The sequence below is a fragment of the Sus scrofa genome, chromosome 15 (genome assembly GCF_000003025.6).
Source record: "Sus scrofa isolate TJ Tabasco breed Duroc chromosome 15, Sscrofa11.1, whole genome shotgun sequence".
Lineage (NCBI taxonomy): Eukaryota > Metazoa > Chordata > Mammalia > Artiodactyla > Suidae > Sus > Sus scrofa.
Genome location: NC_010457.5, coordinates 128,634,107 through 128,653,993, shown reverse-complemented (window position 1 = coordinate 128,653,993; position 19,887 = coordinate 128,634,107). Strand labels below are relative to the sequence as shown.

Sequence of the window (19,887 nt, the reverse complement as noted above, 5' to 3'; positions counted from 1 at the left end):
GCGTCTGTGACCTACACCACAGCTCACGGCAATGCCAGATCCTTAACTCACTGAGCAAGGCCAGGGATCGAACACACAACCTTATGGTTCCTAGTCGGATTCATTTCCACTGTGCCACAACGGGAACTCCCATTTACACATTTTAAAGGTAAACAGAGAGGCAGTATGAATCCTCGTTTTCATCACTGCTATTACACTTGTGCATAGCTTCATTCACTGGACATCCATGCATCATAGTAGCCTTTAGTCAAGAATATGGAAATACTAAAAACTGGCTTGAATTTTAACATTTGTGTTGTGTATGCACACATTCATGAACATGGCTGACATCGCAAGTTTTCCTTCCAAGGATGCAGACACACAGTGAGGGAACATTTTTAGGTCCCCGCATTACATAGTTCCCTGATTAAATAGAGAAGCTACATAGAAATAACTTAAGAGACAAAGTATGGTAGAGGCAAGTCTGGGGATAAAACATGACAACCCCTAGATTCTTGGTCCTGTGTCCAGCTAGGCAATTGTTGGATAACAAGATTAAGCTAAGAAAGAGGCATCCACAGGGAAAATACCAACAAGGAATTCTACTAGCTCATCTCTAGAAACTAAAAAATTCTGTATTTTTGAGCCAGCATTTCCGTGGGCCCCTTCCTATATGGTGGATTTAGTGATGTTGTGAGAGTTTCTGCTGGGATTATAGGAAAGGAGAAAGGGGAAGGGTAAAAGGGAGGAGAAAAAGTGAGTAGAAGGAAAGAAAGTGAGAGAGAAAGATAGAAGCAGAGGAAGAAAAGATCAAAATAAAGATAGTACCGAGTTATACCTAAAAGTAATAGCTTAGATTTATTGAACAGTCATGTGCCAGGCATTGCATTTTCTTTTTTAATTGAAGCATTGTTGATTTACAATGTTGTGTTAATTTCAGGTGCATAGTCAAGTGATTCAGTGTATATATATAAATATACACACACATATATACATATATATATTCTTTTTCAGTGTGTGTGTATATATATGTATGTATATATACACATATATATATCCATTCTTTTTCAGATTCTTTTCCATTATAGGTTATTACAAGATACTGAATATGGGTCCCTGTAATATATAGTAGGTCCTTGCTGTTTATCTGTTTAGTTAATTTGTATATGTGTGTGTGTTCCAGTATAACTTTATTCATTGAAACTTTGATTTGAATTGCATATAATTTTCTTTTTGTTCTTAATTTTTATTTTACATTGGAGTATAGCTGACTACAATGTTTTATTCATTTCAGGTGGTCAGCAAAGTATTTCAGTTATACATATATCTGTTCTTTTTCAGATTCTTTTCCCATTATTGGTTATTACAGAACATTGAGTAGAGTTCCCAGTGCTATATAGTAGGTCCTTGGGGACAATTTTATATATATATTTTATATATAGTAGTATGTATTTGTTAATCCCAAACTTCTAATTTATACCTCCCTTCCCACCCTTCCCTCTTTGGTAACCATAAGTTTGTTTTCTATGTCTATGAGTCTATTTATGTTTTGAGCATCACTCTAAGGATGCTCTTTCTATTAACTCATTTAATCTTTACAACATAACACAGATTAAAAAAAACACTGAGGGAGAGTGGGAGGGATCGGGAGCTTGGGCTTATCAGACACAACTTAGAACAGATATACAAGGAGATCCTGCTGAGTAGCATTGAGAACTTTGTCTAGATACTCATGTTGCAACAGAAGAAGCTGGGGGGAAAATGTAATTGTAATGTATACATGTAAGGATAACCTGACCCCCTTGCTGTACAGTGGGAAAATAAAAAAATTAAAAAAAAAAAAACAAAACAAAAAAACCCACTGAGCACAGAGAGACAAAGTAATTTTCCCAAGGTTACCCAGCTAGTAAATAATGGAACTTGGATTTGAATTTAGGCTGTCTAGACCTACTCTGTGCTACCAAGATGACAGCCAATGATATTTGTGCAGCAAATCGCCCTTCTCATGAAGGATGTAAGCCCCATACTATCGAGGATTGTATCATTTTTTCACTTGTGGATCCCCAGGTTCTATTTAAGCTGTGAATCAATGGATATTTATTAAGCCCTTACTATGTGCCTGGCACTGGTCCAGGTGCTGGAGATCCAACTGTGAACATCACACGCTCAAGAAGCTTAAATTTTAGGGGAAATGAGCTTGATATCTGGTACATATTCATGAAATATTGATGCTGAAAATAAAGTGAACTGGGAGATAAAAATGGACTTGCCTCCTGTGGCATAGGGCTTAAAAAAAATACCAGCCTCATCAGTCCAAAACAGACAGCACAATTTGGGTGCCCAAGAAAGATGGTCCTAGTTATAGAAATTAGGGTTTCAAGAAATACATATAGGAAAAATGGCAATTTTTAATAGGAAGGACAATGAAACATGATATACATGGGAACAGTCACAAATGCAGACAAATACACACTACCCAGCTGTTTAAACACAGGTGAATTACCCACTACAGGCAAAGCTAGAACTCCTGAGGCTTTGATACTGACACCCTACAATGTTACATCGTGTTGAATACATGTTGCATTCAAAACATCAAGTCCAATGAACCTCTGTACAGAGCAATACAATAATTCTGAAAGGAATTCTGCACATGGATTTTTGTGCAGTTGACCAACCTTGAAATCAAACTATTAAACAGGGCTTAGAGCATTGGCAAAACTTGAAGGCTTGTTTTATCAGCATTCAGGTTAATGGTTAAGGGTTGGTATTTAAGGGGTACTATAGCTTCCTTTTAGTACTTTGGTTAATAATACATCATCTTTTGGTGTCTGAAGAATCTGTCAAAACAAGTAATGGCAAACTAGACCAACACTTCATTTGAGATTAGCGACTGTTTAGGATAAAATGAATCTGGGTATCCATTTCCAATAGACAAGAGTCACTAATTTTAATAGGAGAAATCCATACAACTGGAATGCTTGAGTCCCATAGGTTGTTTGCAATCTCAGTTGCATTCAGAATCCTTTCTATTTCACGGTTGGTTTTGATTGCTGTCTGTAGGGACATCGGGTATTTCTCAGTATTTAGAATCAACTATTTGTTTCTTTAAGCACACGACCCAACACCTTGGCTTTCACAGGCTATTGAAATCAAGGTCAACTGGAAACGAATACTCTGCTTGCATTCTTCTTTTTGTATCTTCAGACTTCAACTAAAACCACTGACTCAAAGGATAGCCCCAAATACAATGAAAGTCTGGGATGTGAAGAAAATTCCTTCTCCAGCCCAAAATATGTTGGAAGTTCTTTCATTTTTCTTATTTTGGATTTTGCTTTTTGAACACTCTTAACTATGTCATTCCTATTAAACTACTGTTAAAAATGATCAATAGAGGAAAATTTTTTCCTCCTCAGTGGAAAGGTTTCCTGTCTTAAAATTACTCATGAAGTTGTAATTAAGAGGGTTTTTTTTTTAATATATAGAAAACATTCCTTTGCTCTTTATACAGATGCTAAGTCAATATTATTCAATTTTTACTTTCTTGCTTCTTTCTTGGTGCTAAATGGCTCTAAACAGAGATTCATCAGGGTAACACCTGAACCTAATTAAAATAAATGCATTGTTCAAGTAAAACTATTTTTTAAAACACTTGAGACATTCCATGATTTTAACATTAAATGTGAAAAATACAATTTCTAACCTAAATTTCAGAAACTAAAGGGAGAAACTCAAATTTTCTGAATGTTTAAAAATTTTTATAATAAAATTTTAGGAACAATACAAAACCCAATCAAATAAGAGAAATAGAGATTTAACCTTCGTAGTTGAATACTGAAGCCATAAGCTTTATTGTGAATTAAAGTCATGTAACTGATTTTAGAGACAAGTTTATAAGGACAAAGCACAGAGGTCTCCTATGTTCTCTTAGAGGATCCTGCTTTGGGGATGGGGGTGCAGGTTTCTAGATTCTAGACCCAATATTTTAGTGCTATTTGTGCTGCTGAAGGGGGTCAGAATATGTCCCTCAAAAAAAAATCCTCCTTTGGTGTAAGGATTACTTTGAGTTGAGGGCAAATGGGCATAGAGCAACAAGTGCTCTCTGCCTTCCCCATCTGCCTAAAAGCATGGCAGGCATTCCCCTTGTGAAGATTTTCCATTCCAGGAAAACTGAACAGCCCTTATCACCAAAGACAGAGCACTGAGTCTGCAAAAACAAGTCTTAACAAGAAATCCTTATCTACCATTACTTTCCCCCATATATGTACCACTCCTAGAAGCCCCAACCCCCTTTTATTCTGTCTAGTCTCTTCTCCACAATTTATTGCCTTTTGTTAAAATAGCATATAAGCCCCCCAAGTATAACTACTTCTTTGGATTTTTCACTTCTTGTCTATGAAGCCCCCATGCATGTAAAAATGTTAACATCAATGAAAAGTTGTATGCTTTTCTTCTGTAAATCTGTCTTTTGTCAGTTTAATCCCCAACCCTCAAGTACAAACATAAGAGGGGAGAGGAAAAGATTTTCTTCCCCTATACTGCCAAAGGGTCTGCTATGAATGGTTTTGTGAGCCTGAGCAATTTTGAATCCTAATTCTAGTATATACTAGACACATCCACTATTACCCTTCTTATTTTCTAAAATGGGGCAACTTTTAAATCTATGTGCATTCTCTCTCTCTTTTTTTTTTTTCTTTTTTGACCACCCCATGGCATTTGGAATTCCTGGGCCAAGGATCACATCCAAGCTGCAGTTGTGATCCTACAATGGATCCCTAACTCACTGTGCTGGGCCGGGGATTGAACCCAAGTCACAGCCCCGCAGAGATGCTGCCAATCTCACTGTACAACAGCAGGAACTCCTCTATGTGCATTCTTGAAGCACCAACTATGTGCCATAGCTGTGTTTAGAACCACGAAAAAAATTTCATAGTGGGCCAGCCCTAAAGGAGCTGAGGGTAGAGAACAGAAAAGGGTTGAGAATCAATAAGAGAACAAACAGTGGCTGAAACCCTATGTGGAACAAGTACTATTTGAGACAGCGGAGAAAAGCTGGGAGCCTTGGGCTGCTAGTATCCAGAAAGGACTTTGTGAACACCTGAATCCTGTGTTCTAATGGAAAGTAACCTTAGGATTTAAAAAAATAATAATAATAATAATAAAAAGCCTTTGCTTGGAACTATATATAGTAAAGATTCAACATTTATTTCTGCTCTTTTTCTTCCCATGAATATCCAGATCACAGAAAGAAATGTCTGAAGATGGAAAGGTGATAGACCAGGCCCAGCCACAGTTGGGCACTTTCAGCATTTAGCCAGGTGCACCTGTAAAAGGCTTCAGTCTTTCAATGCTCAGCTTCCTTAGGTCGGTCAAGGTCATCTCTATGGGTCTTTCTACTTCTAGCACACTGTGATGATGTCAAACTATGCTTATGTCTACAGAACGTGATACCTTCAAGGCTGTGAGTAAATGTGCAACAAAATTTCTGAATTAATACATACAATATAAAGAGAAGCACTTGCCTCAACCTTCCAATTCTAAAAAATTGCCAAAGGCATGACCCATCCTTCGTACTAGTTTTCTAACATTTTTCTGTGCACAAGAATTTCCCAGGGAGCCTGGTAAAGGCACCAGCCCCTCTGAACTTCTGCCCCCTACAACCAGTCCTCATTCTGATTCGGCTTAAGTCTAGGAATTTGTATATTTAAGAGGTTCCCCCAGGTGATTCTGATGCCATGGGCTGTTGTCCTGAAACACTGAGGCAGGGGATTAAGCCTGACCCTGAGTCACTTCTCCAGCTGAGTACTTTCAGGGACTTTAGGGAAGTTTCAAATCAATCTCTTTGGAATGCTTCAGATTAGAGAGAAATCCCTTAGATCTGTTTTGATCCCGTTGTGGTTGTAGGCCAAGCCAAAATGAACTACAACGGGGCATTGATTACCTGGTTATATTTCAATCTCTAAAAGACCTCTTTTCTAGAATGATGGTGTGCCAGGGGCAAGAATTTCTAGGGCAAAAACTTCCAGAGGCAAAAATTTCCACGTGATAGAAACAACCCAAGGGGTGGGGAGCGAGGGGGGAGGATGGACAAGGAAATTGGCCACTAATTCTCCTATAAAACTACAGAGTTTGCAATTACCTGGGTGAATCCCCCAGGGGAACATGGATTTTTTTTCTTGTGATAAACATCTCAAGATGTTTATTGTGAGATGCCCCATCGCCCTGCTTACCACTCTTCACTTACTGCTTATGTGTTTCTCTGAATTTTTTATCCTTAATTCATTTTTCTCCCTTCTGCCCCTGTCCTTTGTGAAGACTAAAAAGACCTGGTACTCTCCAGCATTAAACCCCCAGAGAAAAAGTTTTAGATACATGGAAAATATTAAAAGCACACTTCTGTGTAGTCATCTCATGTTCAAGTGTTGTGAGCACCATTTTGAATCTTCCATGAACATTCCTTAACTTTTAGAGAGAGAGGGTCATTTGTCCAAAGTCACCCCCCCACCCCCGCCCTGTGGGCCAGCCAGTGTGTGACGATGGTGGGGTAGGATGGAGTGGGTGTGCACCCCAGGCTCCTTGATTCGATTTCTCTGACTCAGTAAGATCATCCTAGTTCCTGCTGTTTCACTTCCTTTCCAGACATCCTTCATACCTTCATACGGTCTCTAAAGTATAAAGCCATGCTGATATCCTGCTAAAAAATGTATGCTGTCTTCAATATTGAAAGAAAAAAAAAAAAAAAAAAAGAGAGGAGCTTTCATGGAGTATTTCTCCCTCTCGCCTTTCTCTCTCTTTCTCCCTCTCCCTCCATCTCTATACCAGCAGTCTGACCTCCAACCAGGCTGCTAGAGGCTCTTGTTTCCTATTAATACTTATGTCATTACAACAGTTTTACAAGTAGTTCGAAAACTTCTCTATCCATCACTACGATGGGAATTTGTTGTGGTCAAGGATGTTTTTTCTCGAATATTCTTCTTCATATCCTTAGCACAAGGCCTTGAGTGTTTGTTAAAGGAAGACATTTTTCAAAATAAATAAATGAAGAAATCATTTAATTGTCTCAAAAATGATGTCTATATTTCACATACTTCCTTCGAAGCAATCATTTCGATAATATATTAGTAGCAATGTATTCCATTCCACTTGGTTCATTTGAAGCCAAGTTTAATACTTGATTGACATAATAGTTTAAGTTCTTCATACCTGATACATCGTATTTAAATTTTTAAACAAACATTGTGATAATTTAAAAAATCAAAATTTGAGGTTAAGGTCCTACTGCTAATCAGACTCTGAGTCATTTGCAAATCCAGTTTCGTTTGATGGAACCTTGATGCAGGAAACAAACGTCTCACTTCCAGACTGGTTTCAGTGCCTTGAGTGGTTACAAAATGAGGATAACTGCCCTGCTATCACTTACAGAAGATGACCCACAGAGATAGCTCAGCACGGAATTAAATTTATTCCGACCAAGAGAAAAAGGCAACAAATCTTAGAACAACAAGCCAACAAGTGGGGCCAGTGACTCAGGTAAGAGTCAACAGGGGCTGCTTCCAAGAGATTTGGCATTTGGCCTGTTCTTCACCTGGGCATAAATATGATTTCCACAATTTACAAAGGGCCTGGGGAAAGCAGTACATCAGAGCACTGGTCCCCAGAATTCAAGAGCCAGGCTGCTGAGCTAACATCCCAGCTCCACCACTCACCAAGCCTGTGACCCTGCATATTACCTCATTAGTCAAATGGGTACCTCATGCTGGCATTTCCTCATTAGTCAAATGGGATGATAATTATAACCTATCTCATGGGAGTATTGGGACGGTCTAATTAATACCTATGAAATGCTCACCGCCATGCTGGCATGCTGGCCCATGGTAGGTGGGCTCAGTAGCTGTTAGCTCTTACAATTATCCAACTGCTGCTTCTTTTCCTAGTTGTGTGTGTGTGTATTGTGAGAAATGACTGAAAAATTTTCAAGTGCTATCTCCTATCAATATGGATAAGGTTATATTTTTCTCTTTTGGCTTATACATGGGGTCAGTTTTATAAAGAGAAGCATTAAACACCTTTGCTTTTCTGGAATGCCACTACTTGGTCTCGGTGAAAATATACTATATTTTTATTATTTTATTTTGCTAATGCTTTATTCTGGACATGTACATGATATCACGATTTTATTTTCCTATGCTGTTTGGCTCAGGTTTGCAATTGCTTCATGACAATTTGTAAGATAAAAATGGGAAAAAAATTAGGACAGCTACTACTTTTCTCTATTCATGGAACTGTTTAATAGCCTGAAGCTGAATGATTTCCTGAAATGGTGGAAAAGTCACTTGTGACAACATTGTGGATAAAGTTTCCTAGAAGAGTAACTATTAGAGAACTTTCTTGTATCTTTCAAGATTATTAGCTCATTTAGATTTTCTATCTCAATTTTGGTAATATATATTCTTTTTTTTTTTTTGGTAATATGTATTCTAACTGAAGATAATTCTAATTCATCTGTGTGTTCTAATTTATTAGTATGGATTGTGCAGACTGTTTTTACTTTCATATTTATGTCATTACTTCCATATCATTATTTTATGTATCAGTGACTTTACTAATTTTCTTGATTAGAATGACTATTATCTTCTACTTCCAACTATTTTGCAAAGACCTGGCCATTGTATTTATGAATTTACAGTTTTAAAATTTTCTTTTCTACTCGCCTTTTTTTTTTTTTGGTCCTTTTAGGGCCACACTTTCGGCATATGGAGGTTCCCAGTGTAGGTGTCGAATCGGAGCTAAGCTGCTGGCCTACACCACAGCTATAGCAACGTCAGATTGGAGCCTCCTGTGCAACCTACACCACAGATCACGGCCACGCCAGATCCTTAACCTGCTGAGTGAGGCCAGGGATCGAACCTGCATCCTCATGGATGCTAGTCAGATTCGTTTCCACTGAGCCATGATGGGAATGCCTCCACTCACTTTTTTAAACTTAATTTTCTTCTGATTTAATTTTCTATAGTTTTAGAAACTTTGACATGATTGCTTCCGATATTTGTCTTTGTTTTGTTAAGAGTGTGGTTCACAGAGGTAGCAGGTAACGTCCAGTCTTCCCCTAGGCCTGCCCCAGGGGGCTGATTGTGAGGTCCATAGCTGGGGGCTCACAGGGGCTTGTGAGCAGACAGTCTTCTGGCCAAGGATGGAGAAAAGGGGGGGTTAGATGAGCTCGGGGGTTTTTATTCTTTTGATCCCCTCCTTGCCAGATTGCCTTGAACTCCTGGTTCCCTCTATCCAAGGTTCCTGCACCCCTTAAGATGCTGGTCAGCTTGGTACCACTGTATTTCAGGGTCCTGGAGAAGGAAACAGACAGAGCTGGAAGCAGTAGCTGCTGTACTATCTCTGATGATTTCCCTGAATCCCACCCTTATAAACTGTGTCTCCATAATCTCTGCTCAAAGCATCTGATTCTGAATGTGCCACGTGTTTCTTGTTGGGACCCTGACTGACACAACAGCTATGCATTTTCCTCAGAGGACGCTATTGAACACAACTTACATAATTTCATTTCGCATCTTCTCATGCTCAATGTCTATGTATATATCCTGCCTCTGTGATCTTCCTTCTTAAGCTAAGAGTCATTGAGAAGGAACATTTTAAATGTATAGGTAAGCTTTTATTGTTGTTTCTTATTTTATTTGTTTGTAATTTTATAGCATTGGAAGCAGATTTTGATTTTTACTGTATTTATGGAATTTGTGGGATTCTTTCAGTTTTCCTTTGCGGTCAAATTATGTTTGATTTTTGTTGTTGTTATGGTTGCACCCATGGCTTATAGAAATTCCCGGGCCAGGGATTGAATCTAAGCCACACCTGTGACCTATGCCACAGCTGTGGCAATACCAGATCCTTTAACCCACTGAGCCAGGCTGGGGATTGAACCGTGCCTCTGCAAGGACCAAAGCAGATGCAGTCATAGTCTTAACTGACTGCACCGTGTTGGGAACTCCAAATTACATTTGATTTTTATAAATGTTCTATGAGCACTAGAAAAGCTATCTCCTTGGATGCAAGAGGTAGAGTTTGACATAGGTTAATTATTAATTGCATTATCCCATTCCTCTAAAACAATTCAAAGCACGTGTTTCAGCTTCTTGCCTGAAGATGACAAAATAAGTACAGAACTTGAGAAAAAGATTAGAGCAACATGACAGAGAAAGTTTGTGCTGGTTGAACCTAAAGATATTTTATATCTTCTCTTCTTTCTTACAATTCATATTCATTATATTTTATAAAAGTATTGGTTCATGATAGAATGGTAAGTGAAAACTAAAACGAAACTGTTCGTTCATCATAGAAAGTTTGAAACATTGCTCTAAATTCTTTTTTTTTAATTTTTTTTTTTATCTTTTTAGGGATGCACCCATGGCGTATGGAGGTTCCCAGGCTAGGGGTTGAATCAGAGCTGTAGCTGCCGGCCTACACCACAGCCACAGCAACCCAGGACCTGAGCCACGTCTGTGACCTACACCACAGCTCTTGGCAATGCCAGATCCTTAACCCACTGAGCGAGGGCAAGGATCGAACCTGCGTCCTCATGGATGCTAGTTCATGTCGCTGAGCCATGACAGGAACTCCTCTAAATTCTTAATTATTTTGGTCAAATTGATTGATCAAAGATCTCTCTGCCTTCCAGGCCACTTCTATCCCACTCACCTTCCCAGCACACACCACATAAAGAGAGAGAGAGAGAGAAGTTCTAGAAAAGTTCTAATCATGTTTAGAGAATGAGGATTTTGGGGGCACAGGAGAAGGCCATCATGCCATCTTTCTCTAGTGACAGTTATTGCCACTTGGGAAGACTTTCACAGTCCCAATACCACTCCCAGAAACAAAGATCATGTTTACATGTATGACACCATTTGATCCCCCAATGAGCTGAGATGTAAGAGGAGTGGGTGAGAAAACTGAAGCCGGGGGGTTGGGTTGGTATTAATCTCGCCCATCTGACTTTACTCCCCCTGGTTAGCTTCTGGAGAAAATGAAATGAGCAAGTCCAATGCGAGGGTGTATGCTAAATCACATATAACATTTCAAAGCACCTTGCACACATGCAGAAATTAAATCAAATGACAGGGGAGAGACAAACCTGGCCTTCTCCACAAGCCTATGACTAGGGTTAGACAAGCTATTCAAGATGAAATGGGATGTCGGCACCTGGAGCCACACTTGGGGATAAATTCACCACCTGCTTTTCAAACACATTTTACATTTGAATGGTATAATGTAATTGTACATTAATACTCTGTGATAAAAGCATGTATTGCTTTTTAGCCTATAACTAGAGTGACAAAAATGAACCATTTGGAAGAAAACTAATTCTTTCTTCTAAAGGTGAGCTTTAGAGAATGCAGAAATTGGCGATGGTACGTTCACAGCTATGTAACTATAAGCAAATGTAAATTTCTTCCTTTTTCCAGTCACTGGGGTTTTTGTTGTTTTATGTTGTTTTCGTTTTGTTTTGTTTTGTTTTTCTCTTCATGACCATCCTTAGTCCGTTTTGATAGGGCACTGCCTTTGAAGAAATAGTCAAATCAATTTCAATTTGTGCTTCTTAAGAGCATCTGTAATATCCTAAGTTCATTCTATTATGAGTGCCCCAGAAATTAATTATGAAAAAATTTATTTCAAGCCTTTTCATTGACTAAAATAAGAAGGTTGTTTCCATTAAAAGTCCATAATCTATTTCTATTAGAATTATACTGAAATTTCTTGAAGTTGAAGGCAATAGCATAAAATTTTAGCCACATCTGCCTCCAAGATGAGTTATTAGGCTGACTTTGAAATATGATAACTCTCTTTTTCTAAGTCGCTATAATCTTCTAGTGTTGGCCCTTGGCACATTTTGCTATGGTCCTTGATATGAGCCTGGCAAACACAGGTGCTCCATGAATGCTTCTTAGATGGAGCCATTCGATATTTTTATACTGCTGAGGCAGAGTGATTTTGTGAACTGATTTTCCAAACACTTTTCTAAAGCTGATTATATTTCCTGCTTTCTCACTCCCCCCACCATTTTTTGCATTAAGTCCAAATTCAACAAATGAATTATATTAAGAATCTTTTTTTTCCTTTTATATATATCAAGAATCTTAAACTTTCACATCCATATTGAAATGCCATTTCTGGGAATTTATATATAAAGAATAAAATTCAAAATCTTAAGCAGAGTTTTATATGCAAGCATAATTATAGTAGCATTATTTCAGTAATAAAAATTTGAAAGGTTCTAAATCTCCACTAAGAGAGAAGTAGCCAAGAAAGCATGCATGTTAAAAAAATGTTCTCAATATCATGTAAGTATTATTTGTGGAGTCTATTTTTGTAAGAGAAAAAAGGCCATAGGATTGTATACACAATATCTTTATGTCTATATATTTTTTAAAATCCCATAAATAATAGAAATGCTAAAAAAACTAAAAACATTGTGATATTGACATAAGTCATTAATTATGATTGACTTTTTCCTTTTTATGGCTGTACCTGATGCATATAGAAGTTCCCAGGCTAGGGGTCCAATCAGACCCCTACGTCACAGCTTGCAGGAATGCAGGATCCTTAACCCATTGAGGAAGGCCAGGGATGGAACCCACAACCTCACAGACACTATGTTGGGTTCTTAAGCCATTCAGCCGCAGTGGAAACTCCTGACTTTTTCTTTTTAAGTCCTCAGAATTTTGCACATTTTCTTTCATTAGCATACATTCCTTTTATAATAGAAAATCATCAATACATTTTATTCTTACGTAATCATATGCATCTCAGCCTTATTGCAGAAAATACACAGAGTCCCTCATCCATAACATGCTTGGTTCTGAAATAGTAAAATTATGCATGTTTCTAGAAAATATATAACATACATCTATCTCTTTATGTGTTTGACTTACTGCAGCAGCATTTTGATTTTAGTTATTCAGGAATAACAGACTGCTTTGAGAAGCAGCATTTTATGTCCATGTTTTAAAAGAGTATCAGAATCTGCAAAAGATGAGATTCAAGGTGTGTTTGTAGAATCAGTAGGGAAAGTAAGAGAGAGTCATGGAGCAGGTGGACCAGGGTGGCAGTGAGGCAGTGGCACAGCTCTAGAGGGGACGGCATATGCTTTGCACTAAAAGATGAGAATCTATTTCAAAATCCCCTTATTTGATGAATATTTCTACTCATTTACAACAGTGGTGGCAGTTAAGATGCAAAGACAAATATGCAGAATGTAATGGATATTTGCCTTTTTTCTCTCCCTTTGATGCCTTTCTTCCTTCCTCTTTTCCCTTCTATCTTTCTCCTTGGCCACTGTGATTGCTTTAGAATATAGGACTTCAAAACATTTCCCTAAAGATTTCTGGGCAATGGAGCTTTCTGATTTGGGGGAGGATAATTGGTGGAGATGATTTTTTTTTTTCGGTCTTTTTGCCATTTCTTGGGCCGCACCCGTGGCATATGGAGGTCCCCAGGCTAGGGGTCGAATCAGAGCTATAGCCACCGGCCTACACCAGAGCCACAGCAACACGGGATCCAAGCTGCGTCTGCAACTTACACCACAGCTCACAGCAACGCCAGATCCTTAACCCACTGAGCAAGGCCAGGGATCGAACCTGCAACCTCATGGTTCCTAGTTGGATTCAGTCACCACTGTGCCACGATGGGAACTCCAATGATTTCTTGTCATGGTGGACATAACACAACCGAGACATATAATATTGTTCAGACCATGACAGGAAGCCGTTTTATGATGACACAGACATCATACAAAGAGCAGGGACCCAAGAAACCAGGTCTTTCATGATTATTGAAACTGGGTCCAGCCTCACCTGAAACCTTGCTGACCCTGCATTTTTAAGTCATGGGAACCAAAAAAAAAAAAAAAGAAAAAAAATGTTTTTATTATTAACATCACTTTGAATAGCATTTTAGATCATTTACAATGACAAGTCTGCAAACTGAAACTCTGGGTTATTTAATTCTTACTTGATAAAGGAATGCATACTGATATAGAAAAACAGACAAACTCTTCACTGACGCTAATTTGTTTTGTTTTGTTTTTGTTTTTGTCTTTTCTAGGGTCACACCCGTGGCATATGGAGGTTCCCAGGCTAGGGGTCTAATCGGAGCTGTAGCTGCCAGCCTGTGCCAGAGCCACAGCAACATGGAGTTCGAGCCCCATCTGCAACCTACACCACAACTCCCAGCAACGCCGGATCCTTAACCCACTGAGCAAGGCCAAGGATCGAACCCTCAACCTCATGGTTCCTAGTCGGATTCCTTAACCACTGCGCCACGAGGGGAACTCCTGACACTAATTTGTGAAAGGAACGTAGCCCAAGTCTTTAGTCAAGGGCAGTGCTTTAATGATGACTTTGGGTAGATACTGAGCCATCCATCTATCATCATCAAGTTCTGTGGATTAGACCTGAAAGACTCATAGAGCCGCCTGCTTCTCGCTACTCTCAGGACCCTTACCCTCTCCCAGGCCACCTCCCTTTCTTGCCTGGATGAGCCGCCATGCCTCAGTTTCCCCCTGCCTCCAGGTCATCTTCCACACTGAAGCCAGGGTGCTCTTTTCAAAGCATAAATCCGATCACATCTGGATTCTGTGTTCCTCTTTCCTCTTAAGATCAAGTTCAAACTCCTTAACGTGGCCCTGTAGGATGGACCCCACTCCCACCCCCACCCCCATGCCCTGTGCCTGCCTCTCCAGCGCCTTCCTTCCCCTCCCACCATCTTTCTACATTCAGACACTTTAATCTTCTCTCTCTTGCTTAAACAGGAAGCCCTAGTTCAGCATGGACTGTTCTTTCTGCTGGAAGCTTCTTCGCCCCCATCCTTCCTGGCTGGCGCTTCGTCCGCTCTCAGGTCTCAGGGTGGGTGTCACTTTCTCTGGGAAACCTTCTTGGACTTTCCTCTATGGGCAGGGACCCTGGGCTACCACAATGCAGCCCTATCATATCCATCCCTCTGACTGCCATTCTCTTACTGAACTGGCAGCTCTGTGGAGGCAAGACATACCTTTCTCACTCTCAGGCCACCAGCCGTAACACAGCCCTTGGCACATGACAAGTGCTTGAGAAATACTAGCCAAATAGGTTAATTAATTAGAAAATTATTCCCTGGGGAAACCCAATACATGATATTATATGTCTCTATCAACACAAAAAACCATATCCTGTGTACATATATTTGTGTCTAATGCAGAAAATCTATTTCCTTGGTATTGCAGCACATTTTAAGTGAAAAGGGTTCCTGCTTTTAGCAAGTGAAAAACATTTCATTTGGGTTTTCATTTCATGAATCACAGAACCTGTGCCAATTTTCTGAGCAAACTGCTGTAACTCTGTTACGTGAGATGGTGTGGGGGAGAAGGCTTTAAAAATAGCTGACCGGATATCCCTCTTGGTGGCTTGGGTTATGTTAAGCCAATGTCTCACAATGGATCGCTGAGCTTTGAAAAGGCTATTTGGGATCCTTTTTTTTTTTCAGTGTTAAATATCTGCTTATCAACAGAATTGGACTAAAAATCTCCTGGAGAAAGAGTACAATGTCCAAATAGTTCTCACTTTTTGACTCCAGGTACTTAAAAAAAGAAAAATCCAATGTTACTTCTAAAAATGACTTATAAAAAAACAAAATCCTTTAACAACTTAGTAAGACAGAAGCCAGGATTTCTATAAAGCAAGGCTGTTAGATTTGGGCTTCAAATATTTTTTTTTTTATTGGAGCAGAACGATCAGATAAATATCTGGCATCACTAACATTTACTTTCATTTTTAAAAGGAAGTAATTTTGAGACCTCGTTCTCATAAAACCCATTAAAAGCAAAATAATAATTTGAGAGTTTATTATGGACCACGTCCTTGGGCACAGCTGGTTGGACCAAGGTGGGTGTCCTGTGATCCTCCCTGATCCAAAAGCTGTATCAAGGCAAAGATGAAATGATTATCTGGACCAATGAGATTCTCCTTTAAAGGGGGAGTTAGGTGTTCGGTAATGGGACTGGACCGAACACAGGGCAGCACACAGGAGGCAGAAGGGAGACGTTCCAGCAGGAGAATATGTGAATGGGCAGAAACCATGAAGTGGAAGCTGAGTAATCAGAAACCAAGAGCTGGAACACACCCAGGGATGAGGGTGACATGGCTGAGCTGGGGCTGGAAGGACAAGCAGAAACCTCTATGGGTGGCTATCCTTCCTACTGTTCAAGGGACAATGAGGTGACCTGGTGGCTGAACATGCACATTCCTAAAATAACGTCCATTATCCATGAGACCTGCCTCAAGATTTAGATTCCTGTTTCTGCTATTCCTCAGTAGGTTTACTTACAGAAAACAATTTCTTGAGATACTGAGAGAATGTCTGTTCCCCATCAAAAAAGCATCATCTGGATATAGGTATGTATGTATATACCTAGCTATCTGTCCATCTACATATTACATCTCCAAAACAGCAACAGACTCATTTGGGTTGTATAGGTGTTTCCCTTCTGCCATACTTTTTTTTTTTCTCTTGCCATAGCTACACCATTGAAAGCTTATTTTTGCTTTATTTAAAGCCCATTAAAAGCCACACCATTTAAAGCACTGCCAGATTTACCAGGCTCATCCCAGTGAGAGAAGTGTGATCACCAGCTTTCTCTCCTCCTCTCTGTCACCCTACCTCTAATTTTCTCAGTTGACAGAAGAACCCATTCAGCAGCTTGGTAAGTCCATATCTGAAAGGCTGTTGGGATCCCTGCTTCCCAAAGAAGATGGAGAATTACTCTATTACCCTGAATCAGGTGCTCAGAAATTTTAAAGGCAATTTGTCACTGGATTACAAGGACAGAAGAAATGCGCTGTTATGCACCTGTAGTTTCACCATGTGTACTGAAAATAGCTGGGAAACGTCTACTAAATGAGGAGCTTCTAACTAGTTGCTCCAGGTAGAATTTTCTGTCCCACTGACAGGCCCCTAAGTTTACAATATTGTCAAGAACTGAATTTTAGTCATTTTTCCCTACATTGTGGTTCTGTATGGTGAATATTGATGTGTTATTTAATTTTCCTGCTAGGTGTGTTAAAGATACAGTACATACATAAACAAATGATACTTAAATGCTTCTTCCATGATGGGTTCAACATTTCTTTTGAAGATAAAAGTTAATTGTACAACATAGTTTGATTTTTGAACATATGTTTGCAGCTTTTACTGGGATGCATCTGTTGTTAAAGTGAATTCTATTTGTATTGATGACCAAACACTGCTTTTGTGCCCAACTAAAGCAACTGCAGTTTTCTTTAATCCTCCCATAAAGTCTAATTATTACATGACTTATTGTTACATAGATTAGATTCATATATATCTCACATTGTCCAGGACAAAACTGAATAATTAACATTAATGTGTGTCACCAAGTGGTTCTGTAAGGTAAGATTGTCACAAGTTGAATTATGAAGGAGAATGAGGAAAGGAACCTTTCATATTCTTCACTTGTGTCCTGAAACAATGACGTTTTATCTTATAGAACACCTCTCAAAAATAAATGGTCTAGGAGTTCCTGCTATGGTGCAGTGGCTTAAGCATCTGAGTGCAGGAGTTCCTTCCATTGTGGCTCATCGGTGACAAACCCTACTAGTATCCATGAGGACACAGGTTCCATCCCAGGCCTCACTCAATGGGTTAAGAATCTGGCCTTGCCATCAGCTGTGGTATATAGGTCACAGACATGGCTTGTATCTGGTGTTGCTGTGACTGTGGCATAGTTTCAGTTTGACCCCGGGCCTGAGAATGTCCATATGCCACAGGTGCAGCCCTAAAAAAAGACAAAAAATAAAAATAAAAAAAGAATCTGACTGCAGCAGCTTGGGTTGCAATGGAAATGCAGGTTTGATCCCTGGCCTGGGAACTTCCACATACTACAGGTGTGGCCCTAAAAAAGTAAATAAATAAAATAAAAATGATCTACACTCTCTCACTGCAAGCCAATCCTATTAAAAAATAGGGGAGCCTGTAAACCAACTATAATGGGAAAAAAAAAAACCTCATAAAAAAATAGGAGAGCCTGTTTGCCTCCTTTGTGTGTTTCTAGACTGGCACAGAGGCAGAACCTCCTTGTGAAGAGAAGGGGCTGGACTTCACAGCTGTGATTTGGGGTTAACCAATTCAGTTCCCTTGGGCGGTCTCTCTCTATTGACGGTCACCTGTATCAGCCTGACTCTGGGAGAGCAGAGCCACTGAAGCCACCCCTAACACTGAAGGGAGAAGGACTGACACTACCTTGGTCCCCTCGATTCCTCGCAGGGCAGTGGAGAATGGTGTCACCCTAATCACTTCTGACCACCTCATCAATAAACCTCACCTTCCACAGAGCTAGTATGGTTTGACTTCTAACAACGTAAAGTGCCTTATCTCAGTCAGTTCTCACAACAGCACTGTGATGGAGGTAGAGGCTAAGACAGATGCTAAAAATGACATCAAATAGTTCCCTTTTGCCCCCCGCCCCCACCCAAAGTCTTTATTAAAGGGTTAGAAACAAGAGGTAACTGACGGGAAGCCAGCCATTATGGTTTACCACGTATGGCCCATTCCCCCTCCACCAGAGTCCTCTTTGCCCAGGAGGAGAGGCTGATTCCTTTAAGACCCAGGAACTCTTCCAGGGGCCCACACAGCTGCAATTCCAGGCCCAGGAGGGTGACGCCCACAAGTAGCAGGCATTCCCTCTTCTCCATCGGCCTGGGGCAGTGTTTCTACAAGAGAGCTCCTAGGACCACTTGCCCCAGCATCAACTAGGACGTGACAAATGCAGGTTCCCAGGCTATACTGTGAGGATTTTGCTGGAAAAATCTACACTTTAAAATAAGCTCCTGGAGTTCTCGTCATGGCACAGTGGTTAACAAATCTGACTAGGAACCATGAGGTTGCAGGTTCGATTCCTGGCCTTGTTCAGTGGGTTAAGGATCTGGTGTTTCCGTGAGCTGTGGTGTAGGTCGCAGACATGGCTCGGATCCTGTGTTGCTGTGGCTCTGGCATAGGCCGGTGGCTATGGCTCTGATTAGACCCCTAGCCTGGGAACCTCCATATGCTGCGATAGCGGCCCAAGAAATGGCAAAAAGACGAAAATAAAATAAAATAAAATAAAATAAAATAAAATAAGCTCCCCACAGGACGGCTATGCAGACTCAACTCTGAAAACTATTGGTCTAAGGCCTTCATTCTGAATTCCAATTTTCTTTTTACTTCTTTCCTATCTATTGACAGGGAGAATTTACCCTCTTCTGTGGGGACCACAATTATCCACGAGTCTCGACAGGACCAAAATTATTTATAAAAGATTAAAATAGCAATGCAGAAGCAACGCCGAGTAGTTATGCTGAGAGCTATGCAGAATGCAAATCAAAACTACCACGAGATACCATCTCACACCAGCCAGAATGGCCATCGTTAATAAGTCCACAAATAACAAATTCTGGAGGGAGTGTGGAGAAAAGGGAACCCTCCTGCACTGTTGGTGGGAATGTAAGCTGGTACAACCACTATGGGAACAGTATGGAGGTACCTTGGAAAACTATACATAGAACTACCATGTGACCCAGCAATCCCACTCTTGGGCATATATCCAGACAAACCTTCCTTGAAAAAGACACATGTTGGGAGTTCCTGTCATGGCTCAGTGGTTAACAAATCCAACTAGTAACCATGAGGTTGCAGGTTCAATCCCTGGCCTTGCTCAGTGGGTTAAGGATCCGGCGTTGCTGGGAGCTGTCATGTAGGTTACAGATGCACCTCAGATCCCATGTAGCTGTGGCTCTGGCATAGGCCGGCAGCTACAGCTCTGATTGGACCCTTAGCCTGGGAACCTCCATATGCTGTGGGTGCGGCCCTAGAAAAGACACA

General features: G+C 40.1%; 1 protein-coding gene across 1 annotated transcript in view; it reads right to left on the bottom strand.

Annotated features, from left to right (window-relative positions):
- Positions 1 to 19,887, bottom strand: part of COL4A3 (collagen type IV alpha 3 chain) — a 151,692-nt gene that overhangs the window by 109,338 nt on the left and 22,467 nt on the right.